The 14,310-nt window shown below is 31.5% G+C and overlaps 1 protein-coding gene across 1 annotated transcript in view; it reads left to right on the top strand.

The window, feature by feature from the left end:
- Window positions 1-670: 670 nt before the first annotated feature.
- LOC148307096 (uncharacterized) overlaps window positions 671-14,310 on the top strand; it is a 97,751-nt gene continuing 84,111 nt past the window's right edge. The window contains exons 1-2 of the mRNA XM_088263949.1: window positions 671-778; window positions 8,757-8,876. The gene's annotated coding sequence lies outside the window, so the exon portion shown is untranslated. The remainder of the gene's footprint in view (window positions 779-8,756; window positions 8,877-14,310) is intronic.

Raw genomic sequence — 14,310 nt, 5'->3', positions numbered from 1 at the left:
ATGAACATACTTTTAGGGATAAATGTATCGACTTTTATTCTGCATCCAGAGATTATAATAATATCGAAATATATATCGCTCACCCCTTTCAAGAACGTCATAAATCAAAATTCGTTAATTTTCAGTTGTGCATGTTTTAGGAATGCTCAGAAAATGTACTATATCCCAGCAAAAGAGGCATATTTTTAACTTAATATTTACCCGCTACAGGGCAGAAAGCGTTGTTTTTGCATTTTGAAGAAATGGTTTTGTTTAATTTTTTTTAAATGTACTTAATATTTTTCAAAGGGAGAAAAAACCTTCAGGTTTTACCTAAAAAGATCTGTTGCACAGTAAAAAGTTTAGTAAAAGGCTTGACATTTATTTTTAATACATTGTATTACATTTTTAAATTTAAAAAACGTTCTCCTGAAAAATCAAGTTTTTTGGTTTATGACGTTCTTGAAAGGAGTGAGCGATATGGTTAGTTAGTTAATTAGTGGATCAGCTGCTCCGGCGCCCAACTCTGGAAGGCGCAAAGACCGCGACGTTCGCGCTTAACCGTAAAATGTGAAATTGGCCATTGATGGTATCCGTTAGTCGGTGCAGCGCTGACCACCGCCAGTGTGAAACTATCTCTCGCCCATATTGGCAGGCCTGTCGCTACTCGCTACTCGCTACTCCGGCGGCTGGCAAATCAACTCCAATCCGGAACGCCGCGAAACGTCAAACGTTCGAACGCGGAAATTTAAAAAAATCGAGATATTTGAATACGAGCGATTAAGTACAAAAATAAACGGTCAGTGGAATATTTATTAAAAAAAATAGACGCGAAGTACCTACCTATCTACCCGCATTATTTATTTATTTATTATTCTTTAAAGTGTTATAATTATTTTATTGAAATTAATGGTGTTTAATTTATTTATTTTAATGCTGTGAATATATATTTTGTGACAAGGATTTTTGCATTTTTGGGTATTTATTTTCATTAAAAAAATACTTACTAACTAAGCATCACGCCGCTCCCCGCAGGGGTAGGCAGAGAGAATAGAACGCCACAACAACATGTCTTCTAAAATAATCTTCGTCTCTTCCACATCCATGCATTTCTTAATACATCTTCATCAAACCTTCATCCGCACGCACCCGATGATGCATAGGGCACTGAATCATAAAAACGCAATGTGATCCTGATCTTTAACACAGGAAGGGAAGGTGATCAGCCCTCCGCTTCAGTTGCCAGTCCAGGGTAATATTGAATAAATATTACAGCAAAAAAAAAACTTATTTATTTAGTCATACATACCCGCTGACTATTCCGACTCCTGACCTGACCATTTTCAAATATTTCAAATACGTGCTCATGCCAAGTGTTCCTCGATCTTCCTCTGCTTCCATACCAACTACATTAGCTTTATAAATTTGTTTTACTATTCTTTCTTCACTCATTCGATTCACACCCCCAAACTATCTCAATACACTTTTATTTATAATCATATTTAAACTATTTTTTTGGGTCCTATATACACCTCAATGGTGCATAGGGCACTGCAACAGTTTGACACGGTATTTAATTGATCAATTATCCTGTGAAGCCAAGGTGATCAGTACTGCGTCCGAAATTTTTGAATCAAAGAGTGGAATATATTTAACGGAATACAAATGAAAGTAAAGAAGTGTGTGAAGGATATTACTGATATACAGGAAAGGAAACGGAGGAGGAATAGTTGTCAGGAAAAAGATAATAGCAATTACATCATGGGCACTCGGGTTTGCATACTCTTAATCGTATAAACTAGACACTGCTAATTTGTCCTTTGATGGGATGAATTCATTGTTTTTTTGTTTTTCTTTTAAGTATACTAATAGTATCAAAGAAATATGTTTTCATTGCCAGGTCGTAAGCCCTGGGATGCTCAGACTTCCATCTTCTTTCATATAAAATGACAGATGTTTTATCTCAAGTTGAGACTCCTATAATCTCGAATAAAGTAATAAGGTATAATCACCCGGGAGGAATATCTAATTTAACATACTCAACCTATAAAGGATTGTGTGAGACTCGTTTTGTGTTCACAACAGCCGATATAATCAATATTTTCATTCATTATTTTCCTTTGATAAATTAGCCTTCTAAAAAACGTTGTTTTCGTTAGTTGGTAACGAATGACGTCACAGAAACGAATCCACACTACTGCTATTACAGCTCTATAAAGCAGATACATAAAGGATACGCCCCATAACACACCCGATGACGTAACATTTGATGACGTATAGCGGTGTCCGTTTTTCGTTTTATTAAAATATCTAAAGTTTAAACCTTCATATCTACCTTACTTCTCTACAGATTTCAATAAGAATGTTACTGATAGTCTTGTGATTTTTCATATTAATTTATTAGTCAATAATAACACATCATGACGATGATCCATTAGAATTCTGAACATTGATGATAGAAAGAAAGGCAAAGAGGGTTGGATCACGTAAGGAGTTGTAACTTTTTGTTTTTATAGAATTATAATATTTCAAAGAATCTTTTTACTGAGCAGAAACTCTTTCATTTTTATGTAAGGTCCGAATCCCTGATTAAAATCTCATACATGAGAAACGCTAGAAATCTCCTTTTCATTTTATTGTTTTTTATTATTTATTTTTATGTCAAAAAATAATATGAAAAATAACTCCTTTAATTGGAGATAATCCAGATTTATAAACGAGTATTTGGACACACTCAAAATGTTGCAAATAAATTAACTGGTCAAATTATAAGCTAAAATAATTCAAATGAAAATGACATTTTCTGGCGTTTCTCATGTATGTGATTATAAACCAGGATTCGAACTTCACATACTGATATAAGAGTTTCTGCTCAATAAAAAGCTCTTTTAATCTCACCAATAGATGTCTCTAGTGAAGTTCTAGTTGTTTGGAGACGTTCAAAATATTTTATATTAAATTTGTCCGCCTCCGTAGTGTAATGGTCAGCACGCTCGGCTACCGTTCTGGAGGACCCGGGTTCGATTCCCAGAAGAATAAATAGAGTAAGAATAAATACGAGTAATTTTTTCACTTTAATATATATTCAATATTACCCTGGACTGGTACTTGAAACGGAGGGCTGATCACCTTTCCTTCATGTGTAAACGATCAAGATAACACTGCGTTTATATGACGCAGTGCCCTATGCACCATTGGGGTGCGGATGAGGGTTTTATTATTATTATTTAATAGTTATGAAAATCACAAATTGATGATAATAAGGAAGGCAAAGGAAGAAGGGAGTTTAGGGAAGGAGGTAGATGATAAACTAAGGGATGAGAAGTGATGGACAGTTAGGATTCTAATGATAGATAGTAATGTCTCAGACGTTTCTTAAAAGTTATTAGATAAAAATATATGCTATATATGTATGCATGTAATATGTTTATATAAATGACTACACTATCAAAATTCTTGGAACTTCTAAATATAACAAAATCGAAACACAGTGTTTGAGTTCACTAGAATTTCACTAGAGAAATCTCTGGTGAGATGAGAAGCTTTTTATTAGCAGAAATTTAAGCAGAAAATTAAGCGGAAAAACTAAGGGAGGTTTGATGGACAGTTAGGATTCTAATGATAAATAGTAACGTCTCTGTTTCTATTTTTTTCTCAACAAAAATAATTTCATTTTCATTCCAACAATACGGACATAAATAAATTCACATTGTAAAACTTATTATAATACTGGGCGATTTGTAATTCACTTTTACTTAATGACGTCTTTGAATATATTAACAAAATCCGTTTCGTACAACGCTTCTATGCACATGTGTAATTAAAGCGTGTGTTACCCACTGCTCGAGTGTATATGTGGTCTGAATCTTCCATTGCGGCGGCCGGAAATGGACCGGAAACGCCGGAACGCAAGTCGGAAATAGTCGAAAAACGTTACACACTCTGCCTGTAATAAGGAACCAACCATAACCAAAATATTTTTGACATCACAGCATATATGAAGGATAATATGGAAGTCTGGGTATTTACTGCACTTACACCATATAAAGTGATCACTTAAACTAAACTATGACAGGTCATAAGTCAATAATAATGTAAATATTAATAATGTTAATAATTTAAATATAATAATGTAAATATACATCCTGGAAATAGTCGAAAAACTTTACACACACTTCGTGTAAAAAGGAACTTACCAGAACCAAAATATTTTTTACATCTCAGCATAGATGAAGAAGAATATAGAAGTCTGGGTATTTACTGGACACGTGTATAAAGTGATCACTTAAACTAGTCTATGACAGGTCATAAGTCTACTAGTATTCATGTAAAATAATTCGGGAAGAATATTGCATAAACATCATGAAGGTCTCTGCAAAATAAAATAAAATTACACAACTAAACAATAGATGGTGCTGTGAACTCACAAGTGAAAGATGGTGCCAATTTAAAGGTTTATACAACTTCCAAATTTTTAGTATTGAATTTGTCAATCATGGGTGGAATGATGAATGTTAAACGTGTAAAAAGTGATCACTTAAATCAGCCTTTGATAGCTCATAAGCTCTGTAAATACCCAGGTTTACCATATTTTTCTTAAAATATGTTGAAATACCAATATAAATAACCCCTAATAGGACAAACCCAGATTTGTGAACTAAGATTGTGACACACTCAAAATATTGTTATAAGAACCACTTAAAATTTTGATTGAAACACTTCCCCTTCTTTCTTCCAACCTTTATCAACACCTAATGGTGCATAGGGCACTGATTTTTACAGAATCAGTGTAATCTTGATCTTTAAATACCGAAAGGGAAGGTGATTAGTCCTGCGCTTCAGGTACCAGTCCAGGGTAATTATAAATAAGTATTAGAGAGAAAAATCACTTACAGTAGGTACACTCCCGATTTTCCGTGTCTGGGTTAGCGGATAATCCGGGACACTTGATTCATTGTAAAAATATTTTATAAAAACAGAAATATTTCACAATATTACTTATAATGTCGAAACACGTGTTGAGGGCCGAACGCATTTGTTGTCCGCAGTGATAGAATAACAGTATCTCACTTAAAAGTCACGTTTATGGCTTAAAATATTTATAAAATACCTTGAAAAACTATTTTTAAATCTGTTAGTCGTCATAATATTTGTGATAAAAGTTCTCCGGCCTTATCGGTGCGATTTATACGACGAAAGATCCTTTGTTTCGGTATTAGAGTACAGATTCAATGATTCGGATCTTCTAAGTGATCGGATCTTATGCACCATTGATCCAAACAATACTTTGTGGTATTATACTATTAAAATTATCATTTTCATGTGCAAAATATCAATTTTTAGGTTAGTTATCTCTAGTTGTGTCACACTGTCAATGAGTGCGTCTTACTAAGCAAGTGAGTATACATAAGCGCATATCGTTCACTCCTTCCAAGAACGTCATATATCAAAAATCGTCAATTTCCAGTTGTGCATATTCTCGGAATGCCCAGAAAATGTACTATATCCCAGCAAAAGCGGCATATTTTTAACTTAATATCTACCCGCTACAGGGCAAAAAGAGTTGTTTTTGCATTTTGAAGAAAATGTATTGTTTAAATATTTTTTAAAATAAACTAAATATTATTCAAATGGAGAAAGAACTTTCAGGTTTTACCTTAAAAGATCTGTTGCACAGTAAAAGTTCAATAAGTGGCTTGATATTAATTTAAAAACATTGTATTATATTTTTAAACTTTAAAAACGTTCTCCTGAAAAATCAAGTTTTTTGATTTATGACGTTCTTGAAAGGAGTGAGCGATATACACGGTACTATTTTAAACGTATCAGTATTTAAATTTTTTCATTGATTTTTTTATTATTATTGAACATCCATATTGCATTAATTTTTTAAACTTGTATAAGTATGTGGAGGTCCTCGACATAATGTTACATTTCCATTTTTTTTAAATTACCTAATGTCCAAGTGACTCTGAATCTAACTACGGCTTATGCAACACCGCTTATCATGACCCTACTCAGGCTTCAACTTTTTAAGTTTCATAGCCTATTCGTGAGTGGATTTACTCTTTATGTTTAAAGTTACTGTAATTTCATGTAATTCATAAGTGAAAATTCAAGGCAAAAACACTCGCGTTACATTTCCAATATTACATAAAATATCATTTAAATGCAAATCTGTACTGTTTACTGTATTCTGTTGAAATCTTAATTAAAGTTGCGACAAAACGTGACCAATCCTGTGTTAAACCAATATGAAATCATTAAATCGCACGAAAACGTGACAATTTTACAAGCTAGAATTCCTTATTACCTACTTAAAATCATTTAAAATGGAAATGTAACGTTTTGGTGAGGACCTCCACATATATGCAATGTTCTTAGATCATATAGGCAGATAAGTCGGGCAGGTATTCATTCAAACCCTTATCCGCACCCGATAGTACATAGGGCACTGCATCATATAAACTAGCGGCCGTATAGCGAGGTATGGGCGTTTATATGATTTTTCTACAACTAGAGTATTCTTTTGCAACATTTTGAGTGTGTCCAAATACTTGTTCACAAAATCTGGATTATCTCCAATTACAGGAGTTATTTTCATATTATTTTTTGACATACTAATAGTAAAAAGCTTTTTTACATCTCATCAATAGATGTCTCTATTGAAGTTCTAGTGATTCAAGAACAAGGTTTCTAAATTGGTTCATATATATATAGAACTTCCAAGAATTTGAATAGTGTGGTTGTCAATAATGGGTAGAACTGGTGAATGTTACACGTATGTAAAGTGATCACTTAAACCAGCCTATGACGGTCATCAGCCCCATATTTATGGCCCAGACTTCCAAATTCTTCTTTATCTTTGATGAGATGTCAAAAAATAGAGTATTCTTCCTTATTTTCGATTTTTTGTTAATGTTAACGCTTTAATTTTTAGTTTGTAATGTGGTTGTTAATTAAAAATAAATATATTTAATTGAATTGAATTTTTAACACGCATGTGATTTCTTGGGACAACTGTATGGACCCTTGCACATCCCGTTAGTCGTCAAATTTCATTCAGTGTTAATGATGATTGCAGTTCAGACCGCGTAGTAGTTCTGCACATAGTATATGGAGCAACCACTGGCCTAGATTCGACTACCGACCATCATACCTGTTCTGAAACTTGAATCAGCAGAAAGCTATTAAGAGATGTGATAAACAATACTATCTGAGATAAAATTACAATTTTATGGAAAATAGTAAGTGTTTTTCGTGGTCTAGTATTTGTTTCAAGGGTTGTGATGTACGTATACTCAAACCATATATAGAGGCATATATATATATATATATATATATATATATATATATATATATATATATATATATATATATATATATATATATATATATATATATATATATAAATATATATATATATCTATATATATATATATATATATATATATATATATATATATATATATATATATATATATATATATATATATATATATATATATATATATATATATATATATATATATATATATATATATATATATATATATATATATATATATATATATATATATATATATATATATATATATATATATATATATATATATATATATATATATATATATATATATATTACCCTGGTACCTGAAGCGCAGGGTTGATCATATTTCCTTCATATATTTAAAATAATACTGCTTATACGAGTATACGATGCATTGTCCTATGCACCATTGAATGCGGTGTGTGCCTGTGTATATGCAGGGTGTCCCATAATCCAAGATATCCCTCTTAAAGAGTGTTAGGCCGGCTCATGAACCACCAAAAAATGAAAATATGTAAATAAATCGTTTACATTGTGTAATACCACTTTAAAAATAAATAACAAATTGAATTTAACTACGGGTCCACTTTTCCTATTGTGATTCATTTGTCTTCTTTCTCTCTTTCAAAATGTTAGTTTTGTATAAATGTCAGACCGTAACAATTTAATTTTTATCTACATTTGACCTGATGATGGAATGATTATTTGAAACTGATTGTCACAAAGTAGTGTTTTTTTAAGTGGTATTACACAAAGTGAACGATGAATGATAAGGAGTGTTTAAAAAATTGGAAATTAATTCATTCGGAAACCCATACCAAAAAAGTAACAGTTACCTATATTACATATAGCTCACTCCTTTTCACAACGTCATTTATCAAAAATCGTCAATTTTCAGTTGTGCGTGTTTTCGAAATGCCCAGAAAATGTACTACAATATATCCCAGCAAAAGTGGCATATTTTAAACTGAATATTTACCCGCTACAGGTCAGAAAGTGTTGATTTTGCATTTTGAAGAAAAAGTTTCGTTTAATTATTTTTTTAAATTTACTAAATATTTTTCAAATGGAGAAAAAACCTTCAGGTTTTTCCTAAAAAGATCTGTTGCACAGTAAAAAGTTCAATAAGTGGCTTGATATTTATTTTTAATACATTGTATCATATTTTTAAACTTTAAAAACGATCTCCTGAAAAATCAAGTTGGATATATGACGTTGTTGAAAGGAGTGAGCGATATATATATTAAACTATACTCCCTGCACTTATTAAAAAAAAACTCTGCGCACGCTACTGTCTACCCATACAAACCTTTATTAAATAAACTGTAATAATAATTACGTCATACGTTTTATACAGTTAGTTCCGTTACCTGCAAAAATCCTTGTGCAAATTATTCAACATTTGTGCTTGCCCATTGTAAATAATCATTACTATCCGTCATAAAAGTGAAAAGCGAGCCGTTTTGGGATCAAACTGTGAAAATAACTGTGGGATATCGCCGAGAGCTCGACGGAACGCATTATTTTAAGAGTGGGTGAAAAGTGGACTCACGTGGGGAAAAGTGAGGTAAGAAAATTGTGTTATTATATTTGTGTAACATGTTTATTTTCCGCGTTTGTGTAATGACGCCTTATCGTCGAAATTAACGGCGTGTTCCTACTTGACGATGCAACGAAATGATTTATGTATCTGGCGTAGGTATACGTACCAGAGGCGAACAGTGATTGAAATTTTCTTCTGACATTTCACTTAAAAAAATATACAACATTTTGAGTGTGTCCAAATACTTGTTCACAAAATCTGGATTATCTCCAATTACAGGAGTTATTTTCATGAAAATAACTCCTAAAGAAAATAACTCCTAATAAAATGCTGAAAATAACTCCTGTAATTGGAGATAATCCAGATTTTGTGAACAAGTTTTTGGACACACTCAAAATGTTGTAAATAAATTATCTGGTCAAATTATAAGTTTAATAATAAAAATGAAAATGGTATTTTCTGGCGTTTCTCATGTGTGTGATTACAATCCAGGATTCGGATCTCACATACTAATATAAGAGTTTCTGCTTAAAAAAAGGCTTCTTTACATCTCACCAATAGATGTCTCTAGTGAAGTTCTAGTGATTCATGAACAAGGTTTCTAAATTGGTTCATATATATATAGAACTTCCAAGAATTTGAGTAGTGTGGTTGTCAATAATGGGTAGAATTGGTGAATTTTACACGTGTGTAAAGTGATCACTTAAACCAGCCTATGACGGTCGTCAGCCCCGTAAATGCCCAGACTTCCATATTCTTCTTCATCTTTGATGAGATTTAAAAAAAAATAATATAAAAAAATATAGTTTATATCATAATTTTTTGTCTAGGCAAAAATTATAGGTCTGCTACTGAATATTACAGTAAAAAATCTCGTGATAAACTTGCAAATTCTTCTTCTTTTTGTAGATCCTAGAGATCTGTTTGTGCCTCCGCATGTCGCTCTTGGGATATTGACTCCCAGCTGTCTTTCCATCTTTACGGAGGTCTGCCTAGGGGTCTGCGTCCTTCAGGGTTTCCTTGGAGGGCGAAACGTGGAAGTCTGTCTTCTGACATTCTGTTTATATGTTCCTTCCAGTATCGCCTTCGTTTGTCGTTCCCACCTCACGATATCCTCCGTCTTACACATGCTCCGGATGTCGGTATTTCTTACTCGGTCTCGCAATGTGTTTCCGGTTATGGATCGGAGAGTCTTCATCTCGGAGGTTCGAAGTCGAGATTTTGTTCTGGAATTATCTGCTCTTGCCTCAATCCCATAAGTGGTTATTGGTCGAACACATTGTAAAATTCCATCTAATTATACATTTTGGATAGTCTTAAAACAGTTTTAAAGATGTCTTAATAAACAGTCTTGATAATGTCTTGATAAAACAGTCTTTTTAAAGATGCTTCTTTATTGATGACAGCAACGAATGTATAAGTTTTTCACTTTAAATTTTTATTTTTTATTTATTTCATAGATAGATGCATTTTTTTATTATATCTATTACGGCTCTTTAGGCATGGCCTGTGTTGAGCCAAAATACTTACCTGTTACTACAATTTTTATTTGAACTATTTTTTTAATTATCAGATTATATACATTACATACAATATATACAATATCAATCTACAGTATAAATGTTTAACAATAAAATAATTACACTTGGACTTTTATTCATTCACTTTCTACCTTGTCCCTTCCAACGAGAAGCAACTATCGACGGACACTGTTCTTAAAGACATGATCATTGGACGTTTTACAAAACGAATTAAACTTATATTTTATTTTATAAAAAAATATAAATTCTTAAAGATATATTCAGTATTTATTTAAGTAGTACTCATGATTCAAAGTAGTATTGAAAATATTGTCTGAAAACTAAAGTACACATCGCGCGCACAGACTAAGACAGCGCGCTGCGCAGGCTTGCCAACTTGACGACTAACGCACTTGGTAGTCTTAAGAATAAAATATGTGGGCAGGGTATTCACACCGACGATACACGTATATGTTGTACTAACATAATTTTTTTTTTTTTAAATTCTATCTTTTTTATAAAATACAATGTGACGTCCAATTTGTTTTGGAAAACGTCCAATTGGATTTGTTAAATGTCCAATTTGATTTGTTAGGCGTCCAATTTGAAATAAATAACCAGTATATTAATAGTTTGCTTCCTTGTATCCTCTTAAAGGCAAACGGTTTTTTTTATACGAAAGAAGATGGAAGTCTGATCATCCCTTGCATTTGTCTGGCTGAAGTGATCTTTTTATACACTTTTGTACTTTCACATTTCTCCCCATTGTTGAACATCCATTCATTAATTTTTATAAACGAAAAGAACGTTTAAAATAGAGGTAAAATATTGATAAATATTTTTTCAAATCATGTTTTTTAAATGCCAAGCCATTACAAAGACATAAAAATTTATGAATTAAACATTTTCACTTTTTTTTTTTCAAAATAAAAATACCAAAACTGGTTTCTTGACCTATTAGGAAAGCAGAAAGTTCAGCAGGCATAGAATCCTGTTTATAAACTGAGAAGCATGCAAAATCCGATATTCGCGGATAGGTGTCGAACCAAAACCAAGACGAGGTCAATAAAAAACTTGATGCAGTCTGTAATCTCAGCCTTAAAGGTTAAATTAAAACTCTCGTTTTTGTGAAAAAATCATGTGTATTGGGATTATATAGAGCTACACAATCGAATATAAATATACGAGTAACTTGATCGATATTTCACTTTTTAAATGCGTTCATGATACAATATGATTTCCAGCCGAAATGAAAGAATTCGTTGATTGAAGATATAATTTTAGCGTGAGAATAATACACCATTGCTGAGTGATGATAATTATCATGTAAAATGTATCGAAATCTCACTGTGAGATACTAAAATAATATCATATTAAAATTGATGATACCATTCCATAACTATGTAGGCTATATTCGTAGAAATTTTAAAAAATATATGAAATTATTTTTAACCCAGAGGAAAATAATTAAAAAACCCAAGTGATATCATGCAGATATTGTGAAACTCTCCAAAGATCAATAATAAAGCTCTTGAAAAAAAAAAACAAAAAAACTCGAGTATTATTTATTGATTCGGCATTAACTTTGTGGAATGACATAATTATTTTATTAAAATTAAACACTTGAATAATCCACTTTATCGAGTTTTATTTTTATTTACGACTAGTTTCAAAAACGACAATTGCTTTCATCTTCTGGTACAGTTAGTTTTAATTTGTAACAGAAGATGAAAACAATTGTCGTTTTCGAAACTAGTCGTAAATAAAAATAAAACTCGATAAAGTGGATTATTCAAGTGTTTAATTTTAATAAAAAAATACTTGTGCATTGGAGGTCACTAAAAAGTGTTAATTTACGTCATAATAAAAATACCAGTTGTGTGTGTTATTTACATGTTTTTTTTAGTTTGAATTAAACATTTTACAAACCAATTTGGACGCCTTATCAAATTGGATGTTTATCAAATTAAGTTGGACATTTTGAAAACCAAATTGTACGTTTTATAACGAAATTGGACGCCATACAAATTAACTCGGACTTTCGGAGTAGAATCTGTACCAATTTCGAAGCTTTGTTCTTGTATCACTAGAACTTCACTCGAGACATCTATTGGTGAGAAGAAAAGAAGCTTTTCATTGTGCAGAAATTTCTGCTCAATAAAAAGCTTCTTTTCATCTCGCTAATATTGTTCTTATTTAAGAACAATAGTAGTGAGATGAAAAGAAGCTTTTTATTGAGCAGAAATTTTTGCTCAATTAAAAGCTTCTTTTCTTCTCACCAATAGATGTCTCTACATTTGTAGAGACATCTATATGTCTCTAGATTTAAGAACAAAGTTTCGAAATCGGTTCATAAGTAGAATCTACTTAATCCAAAATGGCAAAAAAAAATATTTAAAAAATGTCCCTTACTGTGTTTTAAGTTTGGACAGCCGACTTCCATATTCTTCTTTATATATTCATCATGTTGAGATATCAAGATATGATTATTGATTTTTCCTCTATCTTGTAAGAAATAATGCGTGATGCATTTATCAAATTATCTTTCCAGACAAATCATTAGTTACAGTACTTTTCTTAGTATTACAATATATAACTCACTGTGGCTGATACAATATATCAACACGCACAAAGTATTATACTAAGTATCAACAGTAAACGAATCATATCGCTCACTCCATTCAAGAACGTCATAAATCAAAAAAAAATTCAGAAGAGCATTTATAAAGATTAAAAATATAATACAATGTATTAAAAATAAATATCAAGCCACTTATTGAACTTTTTACTGTGCAATAGATCTTTTAAGGTAAAACCTGAAGGTTTTTTCTTCATTTAAAACATATTTAGTATATTTAAAAAAATTATTAAACAAAACCTTTTCTTCAAAATGTAAAAAAAAAACACTTTCTGCCCTGTAGCGGGTAAATATTAAGTTTAAAATATGCCTCTTTTGCTGGGATATAGTACATTTTCTGGGCATTCTGAAAACATGCACAACTGAAAATTGACGATTTTTGATTTATGACGTTCTTGAAAGGAGTAGGCGATATGATTACGTCTTATTACTGTTCACAATTCTTATTTACCATAAAGACGTGTCACGCATTTAACGCTTTCTTAAGGGTAGAGTTTCGAAATGGATAATGATGTAATCTATATCAGGGTGGCCAAAATTTTAATCACTGTGGGCAATCTGTTTTTTTTTTTTAATAGTTACCGTCTACCAACATCATATCGCTCACTCCTTTCAAGAACGTCATAAATCAAAAATCGTCAATTTTCAGTTGTGCATGTTTTCCGAATGCCCAGAAAATGTACTATATCTAAGCAAAAGAGGAATATTTTAAAGTTAATATTTACCCGCTACAGGGCAGAAAATGATGTTTTTGCATTTTTAAGAAAAGGTATTGTTTAATTATTTTTTTAAATAAACTAAATATTTTTCAAATGGAGAAAAAACCTTCAGGTTTAACCTAAAAAGATCTGTGGCATAGTAAAAAGCTCAATAAGTGGCTTGATATTTATTTTTAATACATTGTGTTATATTTTTAAACTTTAAAAACGTTCTCCTGAAAAATCAAGTTTTTTGATTTATGACGTTCTTGAAAGGAGTGAGCGATATGTGTTAAGAATTTTTAAAAAATGTGGTAATTTAATGCCAAAAATGTGTTTAAATTTTAAATATACATATTTTTTAATGCCGATGCTTACTAATACTCAGTGGTGTATAGGGCACTGTATAAAATTTATGCATGGTCAAGGTAATCAAATATATTTTTATATTATATTATATTTATTATATCATATTTTTTTCATTCAAACTCTTATCCGCACCCTATGGTGCATAAGAGACTGCATCATATAAACGCAGTGTTATCTTGATCATTAACACGCGAAGGAAAGGTGATCAGCCCTCCGCTTCAGGTACCAGTCCA

This window comes from Brachycentrus maculatus, unplaced genomic scaffold, assembly GCF_059751285.1.
Source record: "Brachycentrus maculatus isolate JH-2025_06_01 unplaced genomic scaffold, ASM5975128v1 h1tg000210l, whole genome shotgun sequence".
Lineage (NCBI taxonomy): Eukaryota > Metazoa > Arthropoda > Insecta > Trichoptera > Brachycentridae > Brachycentrus > Brachycentrus maculatus.
The sequence above is the reverse complement of the archived record's forward strand: the minus strand, read 5'-3'. Positions and strand labels throughout refer to the sequence as shown.